This window comes from Arvicanthis niloticus, chromosome 9 (genome assembly GCF_011762505.2).
Source record: "Arvicanthis niloticus isolate mArvNil1 chromosome 9, mArvNil1.pat.X, whole genome shotgun sequence".
In the NCBI taxonomy this organism is placed as follows: domain Eukaryota; kingdom Metazoa; phylum Chordata; class Mammalia; order Rodentia; family Muridae; genus Arvicanthis; species Arvicanthis niloticus.
Window position 1 is genome coordinate 46,229,373 of NC_047666.1, and position 18,077 is coordinate 46,247,449.

Below are 18,077 nucleotides of genomic sequence, written 5' to 3' on the forward strand. Positions count from 1 at the left end.
TAAACGGGAGGATAAATAGTAGGCAGATAAATGACAGCTAGATGATAGATAGATAGATAGATAGATAGATAATAGCTAGATCGCTCAGTTGGGGTTCTCCAAAGAAACAGAGCCAATACACTAAACAGGAAAATAGATAATAAATATGTAGGTAAATACATGATTGATTGATTGACAAATAAATAATAAATGTGAGATTATGAGAATTGCCTTAGGATTCTGAAGGAGTCAAAAATCAGACATATGGCAAACCAAAAACTCCTGACACATATAAAATCTCAGTGTGATAGGTGCCTGTCCCCCCAACCTGCCTCATGTCCCTCCACCCCAGTGCCCCTCCATGGTTTTGTCCCTGCCTTCTGGCTTTGCCCATTGCAACACACTCTTCCGTAGAATATAGGCATAGAGTTTTCTTTATCTCTCAATGTGGTAAAGTCACACAGTTCTTCACATCCTATTAGACAAGTTATATAAAAATAGTTTAGAAGAGGCATTGGAAATTGAGTTTATTTTAAGAGTTCAGGGACAGCTGGCTTTGTTTTGCACTCTAAAATGCACAGCTCAGTGTGCTGACTTCCACACAAGCCAAAGGACAACTGACATTTGCCAAATAGAGCTATATTTTACCTTGACCAACAGGAGATTTTATGCCACACATGCATATAATTTCATACATTTGACACTATTTACTTATTTACTTATTTACTTACTTAGAAACAAGGGCCAATGTGTTGCAGGCTGGCTGTGAGCTCGTTTCGTAGCCAGTGGCTATGAACTTCCAATCTCGTTGCCTTTACCTCCCTAGTGCTGGCATTGCCCCCACACACCAGCACACCTGCTTAGTACAGTGCTAGAGACAGAACGCAGGGTTTCATGAATGCAAAGCAAGCAGTTTACCAACTACTCCAACCACACCGTAGCCCAGACACTCTCTTCAGATTTTAAAGGAACATTTAAATCTGGAAGCCATACATTCTTGACATTTTTTCTAAAGTTTGCAAATTTGAAAATTTCAAGTAGCCAGACATTTTAGAGAATGACATTATATCAGCGATATAAGCTTCCATCTCGTTGGATGTACCATTTTTTTAAAAGGAACTTAAAAAGTTAAAATATCAGATAACCACTGGATTAAAATGATCAGAGACAGTGCAGATCCCTAGTGGAAAAATGCAATAAATATTCTTAAATAAATATAAGGCTGATGTATTTTGGTGAAGAGAGTATTTTCATTACTACGGGCAAATCTTTAATTCTGCCTTAGAGTGAAATCAAATTTGCTAAAGGAGGTTTCTAAAGAAGTTTAAAGGAGGGACTCAGCTTGGTGAGCATGCAGGAATCTATAGCTTGGCATTAAGAGTCGATACATGACGTTTTCTGTATAGACTGTGATGAATCTTGTATTGCCATAGGTGCTTCTATAGTGTTGAGTGTTCAAAGTTACTGTAGCAATCAGCTCCACTGTCACACCTATTTAACACGGTGCAGCGAAAGCTGTATCCATATCCAAAGTAAAAATACTAAACAATATTCTATGAAGAATTTAAGGTAACGAACCTGGGCCTTCCAGGCACATTGATGTTGCCAAACTAAAGATGTAGCATGTTATTTAACATTTATTCAGGCTACTAATTAGAAGACAATTATTACATGTAGACAGATTACAAGATGAAAATTAAAATAATCTGTAAAAGACTAAAATTAGTCAGTTTCATGGTAGTTTTCATATCATTGTTCTTGCTAAAAGATGGAATAAAAATAGCACAGTTGTTGGTGGTAGTTCTGTTTAGCTTCCTGTCAGTTCTTCAATTTGATAATGTTAAATCGCTCCTTTAATTCAAGATATGCAAATAGCCCGTTTCTTTCAAAGGAAAAAAAAATTTAACTATGCAAGTGGTTTAACCAGAAAGAAAAATAAAATAATTCTTTTGTCGGTCCAGATTTCAGAGTTTCCCAAGTTATATCTGGTATATGGCTTTCAAAATGTTGGAAGAAAGGGGTTTGGGCATAGACTGAGATGGCTCATAAATAATTACTGTTTAGCTATGAGGTCCTTGGAAATGAAGGGGAGGGGAGGTCGTTGAGTTTACTGTAGCTCTTGGAATAAAGAACTAGGTTTCCCTATCTGCACCTGTGAGAACCTTAGACAGTGCAGAACACAGACTGCTTCCCTAATCCATAGTGTGTATTGGGTGTGTGTGGGGAGAAGGCACATAAGGACAGTTGATGCCTTAAGTATTAATAAAATGAGTATCATAGAAAAGTAGTTTACATGGCCTCAAAGTAATTATTATGTGTATTAAAACCACATACGTTATTAGTCCCCTAAGGCCAAAGTACCACACGCTGGATGGTTTAAAACAATAGAAATTTATTGTTTCACCGTTAGGGAGACTAGAGACCAAGATAAAAGCTATTGTGGTGCCAGCAGGCTCAAGCTAGCTTGCCTCTTTCTAGATACTGGGCATTTGGCTTACAGACCCTCATTGTTAACATTGTACTCTCTGGCCTTTTCAATTTTGCTCTTCCTTTAAATAGCACCCTGGGCTCAGCAGGTTAAGGTGCTTGACACGAAACCTAACCAGTCCTAGCTCAGTCCCCAGTACTCATGTGGTAGGAGAGAGTTGACTCCGCAAGAAGTCCTAGATGGATACTTGGGTTTTTTGTTTTGTTTTGTTTTTGTCTCACACACACACAACAAATAAATGTAAAAACATTATGTTTAAGGAAAAGTAGTCATATTGTGTTTGTTGCCTTTCCCATTTCAGTCCCAGCTTTTCTTAAGTAATTACATCTCTAACCCGATTTCTAAAGACAGTCACCAACGTGATGGTCCTACTTCTCTTCCATAACACACAGTTCAGCCTAGACCAAGCCTAGATGTGTGTGTGTGTGTGTGTGTGTGTGTGTGTGGAGAGAGAGAGAGAGAGAGATAGAGACAGAGACAGAGACAGACAGAGACAGACAGAGAGACAGACCTGGGAATCTATATGTGTGAACTCACTGTATCTTTCTACAACCCTCTAGGTTGTAAAACCTGCTGCCACACTCAAAGGGAGCCAGGAAGAATAGGGAACCAATACATGTACAGAACCAGGTTTGGATCTCAATCTGTTGATTCATGTCTGGATTGATTCATTCTGAAGAACTGACCTCTCTAGTATCTTATTTATTATAATTTCCCAGCCCCTTCCTTTTTTGGCTATTGGCAAATAAAGAGATAATTTCAGGAGTTCCCAAAAGCAATTTCCATCTTCCTCACAATAATGTATGTGTGTGTATGTCTGTGTCTGTGTGTCTGTGTGTGTGTGATATTTGTGTGTGTATGTGTGTGCATGTGTGTCTGTCTGTGTGTGTGTCTGTGTGTCTCTGTGTGTATGTGTGTGTATGAGTGAGTGTGTGTGTGAGTGTGTGTGTGTGTGTGTGTGTGTGTGTGTGTTCAGTACCATTTCTGAACGCCCATTCTGTGCACAGCCTTTTACTAAACTGTCTCATGGACACACCATCAGAAAAAAAATTCTTAATAGTTTCAGGAAGCCTCCCCTTTAAGAAATATGCTCCGGCATGACATACAGTATAGGGCTCCACGGGTTTTATTAGGGATATTTTCTATTATTTTAAATGATAGCATCAGGAAGAGCAATAGTGGTCTATAGTTCTTGACATGGGAATACCTCAGTTCTAGTGAAGACTTATGCTCTCTTCATCCCAAGAGTCTGAAAAAGAATTTATTACTTACAATTTTCAATTTCCTTCTAATTTAAAACGTGACTTGTCTTCTCTTTTGAGAATTTTAAGTATGCCTATAATATATTTTGATCATGTCTGACCGCTGTCCCCTCCCTTCACCCCCCCCCTTCCACTCCTGGGCCCTATCACTCTCCCACCACTACTCCTGCTCAATGTCTTGTGTTCTGCTTTAAAGCCCATTGAGTCCACTCAGTGCTGCCATTAAGTGCATGGCTACAGGACCATCACTGGTGCATGGATAAGTTCTCAGGACCAACATCACTGAAAACACTGACTCTCTCACCCAATGGCTACCAACTATCAATATATATCCTTAGCCTAGGGGTTGAGTGAGGCATAACGAGCCCCTCCCACTTCATGCTGGGTTTTTGTCTGTCTTGATCTTGTGTAGGTCTTGTCCATAGTAGTCCCTGCCACTATGAGTATTTGTGAACAACTGCCCTGAATACAGTGTGTCTTTATAATCATCCATTGCCTCCGGCTCTTACAATCTTCTCACCCTCTCTTCTGCAAATTATCCCTAAATCTTGAGACAAAGAGACATGATATAGATGTCCCATTTAGGGCTGAGTAGCCCTCTCTCTCTCTCTCTCTCTCTCTCTCTCTCTCTCTATCTCTCTCCTCTCTCTCTCCTACCAGTTATAGATCTTTGTGTTAGTCACCATCTTGTAAGTAGAACAACGAGTACCTTAAGGGCGGTCTAATACTATTACCATTTAGCAGAGTACCTTGACTGTCCTGGTTTTCTTCTATGTGCTTGCACTGACATCTATCAATTCATTGAGCCTTGGTTCTTTATTGTGTAACAGAGAGGGAAAAAAGTCTAATCCATGGAAGACTATCTAAATATATTCTGAGACCGCCTTGTTTGCTTGAGCTTACATTTATCAAACATTTGCAGACCAGACACTCTGTTAAGAACAGTGTCTACTGTGATGAATGAACATAACCTTGGACCTCTCTATCATTTTATGAACATGAAGTCACTTGTGATTATGTGCATGATAGAAACACACAGGGCAAAGCCAAGTCCAACTATGTCTTTGTAGATACCCAGATCCAGCCAATAGCTTGTAAGTCCCTCTGGGCCTGTGTATGATATCAAGGCAGAAGAAGGTCGAAGTATCTAAACTTAATCTACATGTCAGTCTTCGGTGGCACTTTTACAAATACATATGCATCTCCAGAACCTATCTGGATGTAGTTGATCGAACTTTCATGAGGCAAAAGAATTCACAGCCTATGTAATGATCCCTGGTTACTGAACAGCTGGATTTGGAGAATGATAGCCATGCTGCCTACAATGGTAGTTGCTGGCCACATCTGGTTATTTAAATTTAATTGAAGTCAGTCAAAATAAAATAAAGCATAAACATTCCATTTCTTGTTCCCACCAGACACATTTCAAGTACAAAATAGGTACTCAAGAGCTGCCATGCTGTGATATGTACATACAGAATGTTTCTTTCATGGCAGGGAGTCATATTGGGTGGTATTGACAGAGCAGATTGGTCACATGGATGACAATTCTGGTGTCTGCTTCAGAGGACTGACATATTCACTCCTCTCTTTTGACATATGTTGTCTTCTAGGACCCCTTGTGTACTTGTCTTGTTATCTCTCATAAGACTATAAACTCTTTATGAGAAAGATCTGGTTAGTGTTCCTGGCCCCTCAACATCATAAACAATGAAGATCTTTTTAACTGGATTAATTCAGTCAGATTCAGTCAGTACAATCATGTTGGATGTGCTGCCTGCAGATTGACACCAGATTTCAGCAGAGACTGGACGAAAAGGCTGAATTGGAGAGTAGATTTTTCTCAGTCACAAGTATATGCGGATGGGGTGAAGCAGATCTGTACTAAATTGAAAGATGGATATTTGTTTGTTGTTTGTTTTGTAAGAAAAGGTGTCTGTGGGGTTAAAATGTGATTCATGACTTCAAAGGGATTCATCTTTAATTTTCACAAACTAACAAATTAATCCCCTTAGTTTATTGCTTCCATGTAGAATAGCTAAAATGTGCATAGGAGATAGGGTGGGTCTCCATCTCTGGCTTCTGTTGTTGGTTTTGTTTTATGTTTTGTTTTTGTTTGGTAGATGGGCAGAGAATGAAACTTGCTGAGAACGTTATTTTTAACAACAACCAGAAACGTGAATGGTTTGTCTGTCACCCAACCTTTCTTGCAACAAAGAGGCATATAAAGGTATTTTAACATAGTGCATGCAGAGGAGACTCTTTTAAAGAAATTTCCCGTTGGTCTACAAAGTTGAAATCCTAAGTAACTAAAATGTGAAGATTTAATTAACATTTTATGAGTTGTTTCTTATCTTCAAAATAATAGCACTTTTGCAAATGCATTCTGAAAGTGAATTAGGAAGGGGAGAGTCAGGCTTTCAAGAAGCAATATTTTTTTTCGTCTTCTTTTTTAAAATAACAAACACATTCTATATATATCACCAGTGATTTGGGGTAATATCATACCCAATAGAGCTACAGAATTTTCTAATATGAACCATTATTACTGGGTTTTGTGTGCATTGGTGCTTTGCCTGAGGGGTATCTGTATGAGAGTCTCGGGTCCATTGAAATTGTAGTTACAGATAGTTATGAGCTACAGTGTGGGTGCTGGGAATTGAACCTGAGTCATTTGGAAAAAGCAGTTACTGCTCATAACTACAGAGCCATCTCTCCAGTCCCCAAGAGGCAATCTTAATTCATGGGGAGTTGGCAAGTTGACCTTTCCTGAGATTTGCCCAGGAAGACACTGGCTTATACCTGTACAGTAAGTATGATAAAGTTGATTTAAATTCTGGAAGCTACCACATCCCCAGCTTAAGTTCATTGGAAACTGAACTGAACATGCTCTACAACTTTAATATTCTAGAAGTTTCTGAGGATAGAGAGCACTCCAGTCTTCCCTGTGGTTTGTTGAGATAAATCATCTAGGAACAATCTGCATTGTCTTCAACACGCACCCCAACCCTAGTGCAAGAAACCAGTCTGTTGTTCTGATACTTTCCACCTGTCCATTCATCTGACTCAGCATTGGGAGAGGGGCCTTTGAGAACATCAAATGACTATGGGAGGTGATGTCAGATGAGAAGCTTTAAAGTCAAATGATTCAGTCTGAATTCTGCCTCCATCATGTTGTAATTCTATCTTTCTGAACAGACCACTGAGAAGCGCATGCCTCAGTCAGTTCTTTAGTATTCCTATGATGTTATAAGGGAAAAATAATGTGCCAAGCAAGTGTCAGGTAGAAAAAGAGAAAAAGCTGTTCCAGATCATTTTCATAGACACATTAATATGCTTGTAGGAGTAGTAGACACTAACTTGGGTTTGCAGCACATGACTAGGATCTTCTATAATGGGAACTCTAAAGGAAAATATGTTGTGGAAACTTGCTTTATACCAGATACTGCTTAAGACATGTTCCTTCCTTCAATCATCACAACACACACATGAAGCATAACTACATATGAGCTATAACTGTGTCCTGCTAGCAGAGAAGGAAGCCAAGATCCAGGAAAGGGAAGTCATTTGTCTTTTGTGCCAACTTGTAGTGCTAGAGTATGATGAACCTAGCTGTGCCCTCTTCTTGAGACGTCTTTGGATTTTCTTTAAAAATGAATAACTAAGCTCAATTTTTCTTAAGAAGCCAGGGCCATGAGTCATAAGCGGCTGCCCATGTGGGTCAGAATCTGAAAGAAGCGTTGGTCATCTAGAATCCTAGAGTGGCCAGATCCTTCCATGTCCCCTACTTTCGGCTCAACATGAGCATCCACAGAAAAGAGACATGCATACTCAGTTCAGAGGTAGAGTCAAAAACGAGAGAAAAGGACTCAGATTGCTTAACTTTGGTTCAGTACTGGAGTCTCCATGGCCCTGTACCTCATGTTACCTGAGAACTAGAGAGGATTTGGGGCTCCAGTTGCAGGAGGTCTTAGGCCCCCTATTCCATGACTAATTCCTTAGACTTTGTCTCTGAAACACAAGGACCTTCAGACAGTATACTGTTGTTGCTGTTTCAGTACCTCATTACAAAGAAGAGATTTGTATATTTCACAAATTGGGAGGATGAAATTTCAAGACTGGGCAAACCCATTGGTTTAGCTTCTGGTGGAGACTCATGATGGATCCCTATGGAAGGAAAGGGCCATGTGATAAAGCAGGAAGCAGAGGGTCAGTGGTCAGGCTCAGGTTCTTAAGCAATTTCTGAGAGCCAATATTTCTTTCTGAGGTCAGCACCCTCAATGGCTTAAGACCCTCCCACAAAAACCACTTCTTAAAGCTTAAAAATTCCCCTCAATATTACCACTATGGGATTAAACTACAAATGGAAGACAAACAACATCCAAGCTATAGCTAATGTTTTCCTCTGTTTGTACTTTAGTCACTCCAACACATGCATAGGAAGTCCCTGAGTTAAGGCTATTATTAAAGTTAGCTATGACATGTTATATTTCCCATGAGGCTCTGCAGTCTTAGATCCATGCTTTAATATCCCCATTCTTCACATCCTCTTTACCCATCTTTCATTTGAATTTCTATGTCCTTACAGAGTTTGCTTCACATGGTCAATCATCAGTATAAAGGTTTTAATATATGCATTTTGAAGATTAAACTTGTGACCTGACTTTCCTTATATAAAACAGATCAACAATTATGATCAATTCTTTGGCATGTTTTAAAAAAAAAAAAAAAACAGCAATGAACATTGTTTAGCTAACCTGACTACTTTTTGTAAATTGTTGGCCATCAGCATGATTAACTGAGTTATCTACTGTATTCCTGGTTTTCCTAAGCAAAGATTAAAGGGGAGGTTACAGTGGGAGGGTTCAGAAACCATGAAACTATTGCTAATCTGTATTTTTTCCTGTGTTACAAATACATGGTTGGTTGATAGGACATTAAAGGCCAGTGACCTTTAAGATTGAGAATGAAGGAGAATCAAAACATCATTTTCAGCCTTACCTAAATAGCCCAAGCTAAGTGAAGAAGTATGAAATTCAGGACCAGTGAGATGCCTCAGTGACGTGGATGTTTACCACCAAGCCTGACATCCAAGGCTGACAATCTGAGGTCAGATGCTGAGCAACTTCTATAGATTGCCTTCTGACCCACACAGATGCAGGATGGCGTACCTCTCCCAAATCAATAAATGTAATTTAATGTTTTTAAGAAATAAAGAGGAGGTGGTATTCTATAAAAGGCAGGTGGCTGGAGATTTGGAATGAGGTGAGATATTCCAAATATGTGACCTGAAAGCGAAAGGTTGGTTAAGATACTCTTGGCCATCTACGAAGCCTTCCTCCAACTTGGCTCTACCATGTCTTGCAGAGAAATAGGCTCTTTGCCTTCAATAAGTGAGAGTCCAGACAGAGTCTGAGGTTACTGCTCTATCCCCAAAGCTCTTCTCAATCATGCCAAGCCACCCACGTGGACTGAACTCTTGCCAGCTGGCACTGGACTATTGACTTCTCGTTTTTTTTCATTTGTTTTGTTTTTTTCTTTTCTTTCTTATAATTTTCTTTGGTAATCCTTCAGTCCACCCAGACCAGCCCTGCCCTGTTTACCATGCCTGGCCAACACTCCTCAAAGGACTAATGTGCTGGCCATGCCCAGCTCCTCTTAGGAGCTGAATGAATTGTGACCTCAGCTTTTATGCTTAGCTTGGAGACCAGCTGCGCCTTTGAGCTTTTCCCAGAGACGTTGGCTGGGGCTGCACCTGCAGGGTGATGAATTTGCCCTGGCCTGAAAGAAGAAGGAGAAAGACAGAGAATCAAAAGATCGCTTGTGCCCATCGTCTTTGCACACTAGTGTATTTATACCACTCAAACACACCAGAGAATTTTGGAGTCCATTAAATAATAATTACAGCATAAAAAAATAAAATAAAATGTGGGAGAGAACAATTATATTTTGCTTTGGGAGCCAGAAAAATTACCGCAGATATTTAAAGTGAGCTTCAGAAATGCTGAATTGGAGCATTTGGGATTTGCTTTGTCTCTTTACCAAATAACTGGGTCATTTTGATCACCCAGGGAATATCTAAAGTTATATCAGCATTTCGTTTTTAAATAGGACCTCCCACCCCACAAAAAAAAAAAAAAAACAATAGTAAAAATGGGGCAAAATGTCTTTTAAAAAAATCTAATGACGTTTTCCTCAGAGCAAAGCTTCTCACCTTAATATTTGTAATTGTGGGGTTTCATATATGCATGCAGTCTTTACAAGTAATATCCAGGCATCTCTATCTAATCATTTAGCTATCAAATTTTCCCTGTAACTCAGCAGTATCAGTGATCATGTTGGTCTATAACTCAGAAGTTACAGTGTGCCTACGTGCTATAAAAGACCTCAGAGACCTGAATCTACACAGCCTGCACAGCTAAAATATGTTTGACCGGCTTACTCTCTCTTCCACTGTTTTCTACTGTGTTAGACCCACCAACCTTAACATTCCTGGGCCTGAAAAGCCAAGAAATTCTAAATCTGAGAGCATTGGAATATTAAATTCCATCTCTCCATCATAATTTAATAACAAAAAGGGAAAGGAGGGCAGAGGGAAGAAGGAACAATTGTTTCTCTTGCAAATAGCTGGGAGTGTAGTTTTCCAGGGCATCAGAAGAATGGGTAGAGTCAATGGATCCTGATCTGGTCTGGGAAGCTATGACAACTTCTACTCTCCACCTACTTAGTTACATGAGTTGTTCAAGGTCACCTAGAAAGTTTGTGGTGAAGACAAATGAATCCTTTCTCTGGCAGGTATTTCACTGTGCTGTTTGGACCACTCAAGCATACTGCTGCATTGCTAGCTGATGAATAACATGGACTCTCAGGAGAGTTCTCTATGCAAAAGAGTCCCCGCAAGCTCCCTTCAGCCCTTGTGATGGGATATGCTTTGTTGTTTGCTAGTGCATTGTAGAGACAGGTCTGTTCCTCCTGTTTGGATTTAATATCTGTGACCACTTTTAACAAGACAGAGTGGTCTACCTTGGACAATGTTGGAACCAGGAATATTACTATGAAAAAAAAATGGCTAGACAAAGAAATCTAAGAGTGAGAAGGGTTCAAAGATGAAATAAAAAATCTGAAAGTTTTATGTCTAGCCTATGTGTATTAGCAGTTCAGATACACTTGCCAGGTCCCTTTTCCTTTAGAAAGGAAATAAGATGGATTCCCCAGAAGGGATTTGCTATTATCTCTTTCTCTGCCTCCACCTGCAGTATCCATCTACATTAGGTTCCAAAACATCAGTGGGCATCCTCTGATGATTCATCTACTCACTGATTCCTTCTGTCCTTAATGTCCAAAGGGGAAGAAAAAAGAAGATTTAGATTCAATACGAGGCAACAAACCTGTAAATATAACATCTAACATCTATTGGGCATTTGCAATATGCCAGGCACTCTGTCAAAAGCGTTACATCTGCTCTCAGTTCTCACTATGCTTGCAAGATAGATTTTATGATTTTCCTTTTCAAAAAGAAAAGGAAACTTAGAGTTAGGAAGTTCCAGTAATTGGTCCAAGGTCACAGGGCTGAATTTAAAACCCAGCCTTCCTCAAAGCCACACCTTTAATTCTAAAGTGAGGTTCCTGTTGGGTTCAAAAGCTTAACGTCCTGTCCTTGAGCGTATCAACAGTAAGCACTTGTGTGTGCAGTAGAAGTCATCAAGGACTTCAGGTCCAAGATAAATCCTTCTGGAAGGTCAGTCCACAATGCTGACTTCATATTATCAAATTACTGCTAGCTCCACATGAGAGGGGCTACTGGGATAATTTGTATTGATATAATAATTTTTTAGCCCTGTATGTCTATAGTAAGCATTAAATTTGGACAAAAATCACACTTCATCATTACTGAAGTTATTCTTAAGAGAAGATATAAAGGTTATACTGCAGTAGTCCAGACTTGCAGACTTAAGGGGGCCAAATGATGTTTAACTTTAATTTTTATGTGTATGAGTGTTTCGCCTGTGTGTATGTACTCACATCATGTCCATGCCTGGTACCTATGGAAGTTTCTAGGGGTTGCTTATTGCTGTGACCAAACATCATGACCAAAAGCAAGTAAAGGAGGAAAGGGTTTGTTTTGTTTATATTTCTATCAAGAGGGAATTCATGTCAGAAACTCAAGTACAGTACAGGAACTGGACATAGGAGTTGATGCAGAGGCCACTGAGGGATGCTGCTTACTGTCTTATTCCTGATGGCTTGCTCAGCCTACTTTCTTTTAGAACCTTGGACTGACAGCTCAGGGATGGCCACACCCACAACGGACTGGACACTCCCACATCAATAACTTACTAAAATAATGCCCTATATTAATTATTATGAGCAATGTTATAGATGCATTTTCTCAATTGAGATTTTCTTCTCTCAGTTGACTCTGTGTCAAGTTGACACAAACAAAGCCAGCACTCTCCAGCACTAGAGTTATAGGCCATTGTGAGCTGCCATGTTGGTGTTGGGAACTAAACCAGGGTCCTCTGGAAGAACAACAAGGACCTCTTAATTGAAGAGTCATCTCTCTAGCCTGCCAGAACAATCTGTCCATCAAAGAAAGTGTGCATATAAAAGCAGATGTATTAAGTCATTCTATCTTCATTTGGGGATGAAATTTAGTTTTCCATTGTTGTAGCTAGAGTACCCAGGGTTGGTAATAATTCCAAGTTGGAGCTTCAAAAGATTTGAATTTACGTGTAAATGGATGTGCCATGCACACACCGCAGTCACTCTCTTACACTGAGCTGCATTCTCAACTTGCCATTGGTACCATATTTGTTTGCTCCCACGAGGCATTCATTTAGGTCTGGTGCAGTTTTTGCTCTGTACCTTTCTAGCTACAAATTCTAGTTAACACTAGTTGAAAACAGAACTGGTAAATTATTGTTGTATGGGTGCTCCCAGGTACCTTCCATGCCCCAGGGCCTTATGCTTTGCTCATTCTTTACTTCCCACTCATGAGCTGAGAATGGGATGAAATGACTCAGTGAAATACCAGAGATCCAAGTAAGTTTTGAGCGCCCACCGTGAGCGGTGCTGTTTCTTAGACCTTAGGTTAAATATTTCCACATAGGTTACTTTACTTACTTAAAATAATTTTTTCATGTATGTAGAATATATAAATGGGCTTAATTTTAACTATGAACAGGGTTTTAAGTAAAAAAGAATTCAAGTAGTTTGCACCAGGCAATACGTCTACAAAATGGAGAAGTCAGCAGTTGAGTATAGATAAGTTGACCTCCTCCTCCCCAAAGAGACTTCTTTCTACATCCCCACAGCCTTTGTTTGCTTAGCTTTTCTTGCAGAAATAGAGAGATGTGTAATCACGATTCTATGGCAAATGTGTATTTATTTTTTCTCAACTCCACATGATCTTAATGCATGCATTAAGCATTATGTCCCACGAAACATTATCATTTTGCATAACATCCAAACTAAAACAAATAGGGAAGGTGACAGTTTGGGTTGTTCCTACCATGGTGATGCCATGCATTCTGTTTCTCCTGGGATTTTATATTCAGAGCAGAGTGTCCCAAACATATCTCATTGTGAGAAAAGAGCATCAAATGCAATCGTCTAATTGTTTTAAAGATTTCTATTGAAATATGTCCCTTGCCAAGTTTGAGCCTTTAAGGCCACAGTTTGTTCTTTAAGAGATTGTTTCCTGAAACTGCCAGATTTTGTTTGTGGAACAGTATTCTCATAATTAGCAGAACATTTTCTTCTCACATTTGACAGATTTAACCAGCCAGTCCCAGAATAAAGCTGGGTTTTGTTTTGTAATTTTGTTTGTAACTAATCGACACCAGCCATTTTTATTTTTACAGAATTTAAAATAGTTAACTCATATATGTGATAAAAGTTAGCCTAAATTGTAATGCACTCACTGTCATCTTTACAGCATGCAATTTACTCTACCCCATTTCCAAGTTCAGTTGACTGTTCAGCATCCATAACTAAAACTACCATTTAGACACTAATCCCTACACTTGGCTCTTGGTAGTTCTCTTTCTGCTTTCTAGTTCTATGATTTTTAACAACACTAGATACTTCTTAAGAATGGACTCATACAGTATTTGTTTGTGACTGCTGTGTCAGTGTCTCTGAGATTCATCCATATTGCACCATATGTCCGGCTTTGTAGCAATTCTCCTAATTTGCTTTCTGGTTTTGTGATAAAGACCCTGACAAAAAGCAACTCTTGGAGGAAAGGGTATATTTGGCTTACACATCCTGATCACAGTTCATTCCTGAGAGAAGCCAAGGTAGCAACTCAAGCAGGGCAGGAACCTGGAGACAGGAACTGAAGCACTGACCATGGGGAGTATCATTTACCCTCTTACTCCCCAGGATTGTGTTCAACAAGGTTTCTTATTCTCTGAGAACTACCTTCCCAAGAATTGCATTGCTTCTAGTGGACTATCCAACATCAATTATTAATCAAGAAAATGCTTCCACAGACTTGGCTATACCCCAATCTGTTGGAGCCATCTTCTTAATTAGAAGTTTTCACAAATTACTCTAGTTTGTGTCAAGTTGACAGAAGAAAAAAAAAAACTCACACAATAACCAACTACCTGTATGTTAATCCCCTATCCTTAGGAGAATGGATCAGGGGATGACCCAGCACCCCACATACCAAGAAATAATAAATACTCAAATGTCTCACATAAAATGATGGGGCATTTGCCTATAATTTTGTACACACTTTCCTGTAAGGAGTATTTTAAAACATTTATGTATTACTTATAATACTCAGGCCATTTGAATTCTATGTAAATGATATGTAATTCTATGCAAATAATGTTAAGCATCTGTACTTATTCAATACAGTCACACTTTTCTGAATACTTTTCATCAAGACTGATTGAGGCAGTGATTCGAGACCCGGGGATGCCGAAAGTCAATTGTGTACACCACATTTTCTTTATCCAATAGTCTTGTTGATGGACATCTAGGTTACCACCAACTCCTGACTCTTATCAATAATTTTGCAGTAAACATGGGTAGGCAAATGGCACTTTGATATCTTGCCTTTAATTATTTTCTATTCATACACAGTAGAATTACTAGATCACATGATAATATAATTTTTAAATATATATATTTTTAATTCTTGAGAATTTCATATTGTATTTATAATTTTCTTGAGAACATCCTATACTGTTTTCTATAATGGCCTCACTATTGTACAGCTTCACCCATGCATAAAGGTTTCAATTTCTCTGTCTTTGCCACCACGTTATATTTTCTATACTCTGACAGTGACCATTCTAATGTGCATGAGATGATAACTCATTATGGTTATCATCTACATTTATCTTATGATCTGTGATGTTAATCTTTTTTATTGCTTGCTGGTCATTTGACTATTTTTTTTTTTTTTGAAGAACTGTTTGTTTTAGTCCTTTACCTAGCTTTAGTTAGGTTATGGTGTTTGTTTGTTTGTTTGTTTGTTTGTTTTTACTGCTATTGTTCAATTGTTAGACTTACTAATACTAATTTTTAATCTCTTTTCCCAATAGATTACTTCAAAATATTTTCTCATATATTTTAGGCTGACTTTATACTTTGTTGATGTATTTCATGCACAGAAGGCTATAACTGTGAAATCATCCTACTTGGCTATTTTTGCTTTCTTACCAAAGCTTTTGGTCTCATATAAAACAAACAACTGTAAAATCCAACATTGAAATTTTTCCTCTTTGCTTTCTTCTTGGAATTTTATTACTTGTATGCTACACTTAGGCCCTCAATGTAATTTCAGTTAGTTTTTAAAGACAATATAAGCTAAGGTCACAGCTTTATTCTTTCTATGTGGATATCCAGTTCAGCCAGTGTTTTCTGTCTAAAGAACTTTGCTTTTCTCATTGTGCAGTCTTGTCAGAGATTGTTTTTATTTATTGGTTCAATGCCCCGTTGGTCTATGTCTTGAATTCATCCTTTGTATTCTAGAAGTTTCATTGTGCATTCCCAAAAGAGCCATATTTAGGGTTGGGAGACATATTTCATATGAAATCTGGCCTTCTGGTTTCTGAGGTTCATGGCTGGTCAATTGGTTGAGGCTATGTATGTGAAAATACAAATTTGAGCTCTTGGATATTATTGTCTTATCCTGTAATTAAAATTAAATGATGTATTTTTCATAACACCAGTGATACTATAGACCCATTAATGCTCTTTCTTTAGTAATACACTATCTGTAGAGTTTCTAAAATAATGTTAATGCATGTATAAATTCCTAACACATTTATTTAAATTCAATCAAAAACATAAAAGTTTGCTGTAATTCCATCCCAGAGTTCTAAAAGATAGGTTTGTACATTTGCCTCTCTAGTGTGAATTAAGATTGAGGAATAAACTCTGGCAAACCTGACAGTAAAGTTTATCATGCCCTTGAACTTGGGAAATTGATCTAAATCAGTGTTTCTCAACCTGAGAGACACAACCCCTTTGGGGATCACATATTAGATGTCCTGCCCATCAGATACTTCCATTATAATTCATAACAGTAGCAAAATTACAGTTATGATATAGCAACAAAATATTTTTATGGTTGGGGTTCACCACAACATAAAGAACTGTATGGCTAAGAGCTACTGATCTAAAGAAGCAAGAAGAGAATGAACTTTTGGAGTTTATGATATTTGAAAACTATTATTCTGCATGTTTGCATTCTATAAAATTCACTGATAAACATCCAAATCAGGTAGTTTAATAATACTGTTGAAAGTTTCAAATACATAATAAATGGCAAGGTAACCAGATTTGGGGGTGAACAAGAAAACAGTGCTAAGTGTGCTTTCCCCACAGACCTGCAAGCTTCTAGCATCAAAGTCACACAAATTCATTTCACCTCAGACCTGTCACAGTCTGAATGGTATGATACTACCTTGTGAGACTAGTAACAAGGTTTATATAGTTAAAAAAAAAAAAAAAAAAAAAAAAAACAATAGGTTTTAGGGCTTTTTAAAATTTTTGTACTAAAATATGACTCAACTATTTGTACTGGCTATTTGTATTCTTATGGTTTTTTCTCCAGTTCAAGTACATGCTTTACAGAGTAAAAAGACACACAGGGTGCTGACACAAAGTGAGGGCTTGCACTGGATTTGTATACATTGTTCCTAATGAATTTTTCTAGAAAACATCAGTCATTGAATGTAAATGTTGCTTTTATTTCCCCAGATGAGGTGATGAGATGAGAACCCCATCCAAGCTGTGTAAATTAATCTTCCAAGCTGACTGAATAAATCTGTCTTCTCTCAGCTTCTGACTGAATTCCTCTGCCTGGCCTCATACTATCTTTGGCAATATGTTCTAATCTTCTGGCCCCTTCTCATTCTCTGGCTCATTATGTCTTCAGCTGTGTCTAACATTTTCTTTCTGTAACCTATCTCTGTAAAACTATCCCAATAAAACACACCTCTCTCTCTCTCTCTCTCTCTCTCTCTCTCTCTCTCTCTCTCTCTCTCTCTCTCTCTCACACACACACACACATACACACAATCTTGCTTTTAAATAGTCTCTCTCACCTGTGCTGTTGTCCTGAGAGTTGGGCATATCCTCTGACTCATTGTGACAATTCTCTGATTTGTTACTCTGCCTCTCAATTAGCCATCATTTTCAAATATGACTGCTTTCTTCTACAAAGGAACCTTACCTTCATTGTTAGAGCGTGTCTGTATTTCAACCAGATCATACTGTATTCTCGGGCATGTCTGAATTCTGGCAAGATTAAAGAGACATAGAAGGTCTTTGGATGTGATCTTTTGCCAGAGCAGCCATGTTGCTAGAAAAAAAATTTATCTACAACTGAAGTTCCTCAGTACTCAAAGGTGAAGTGCATTATAACAAAAAACAAAAAAAAACAAACAAACAAACAAAAAGGAAATATACAACTATACTTAGTATAATTAAGAAGTGGCCAATCTGTTCTTAGGAAAACAAAATTATTGTCAGCTACCTATATTGTGGCTTTTTTGTGCCTCATTGGAATTCATAACACTAGAACCAGTAACCACCCGTATTATAAAAACTCGCAAGACATAGACTTTTTCTAGCTGGTATCTTGTTAAAATCAATACGTAAGTCAATAGGATCAGGTATTTGTCCTCTGAGAACAGCTAAGACCACATGCGTAGAAACACAATAGCATGACAATACATAGCAAGTACAACATTTATGAACATTTAATATGTGACAAATACTGCACACAGAATTTTATATAGATTTCTAGTTTTTGTTTTGTAATGGATTCAATTCTTCAATAATAATGTAAGAGTCCTTTATGGGTAACCTCATTTTGTGAC

General features: G+C 38.3%; 1 protein-coding gene across 2 annotated transcripts in view; it reads left to right on the plus strand.

The window, feature by feature from the left end:
* Nucleotides 1–18,077, plus strand: part of Lrrn1 (leucine rich repeat neuronal 1) — a 39,725-nt gene that overhangs the window by 17,555 nt on the left and 4,093 nt on the right. The window contains exon 2 of one of the 2 annotated variants that reach the window (XM_076940204.1): nucleotides 5,853–5,959. The exons of the other annotated variant lie outside the window; for it this stretch is intronic. The gene's annotated coding sequence lies outside the window, so the exon portion shown is untranslated. The remainder of the gene's footprint in view (nucleotides 1–5,852; nucleotides 5,960–18,077) is intronic. 2 annotated transcript variants of the gene reach the window in all.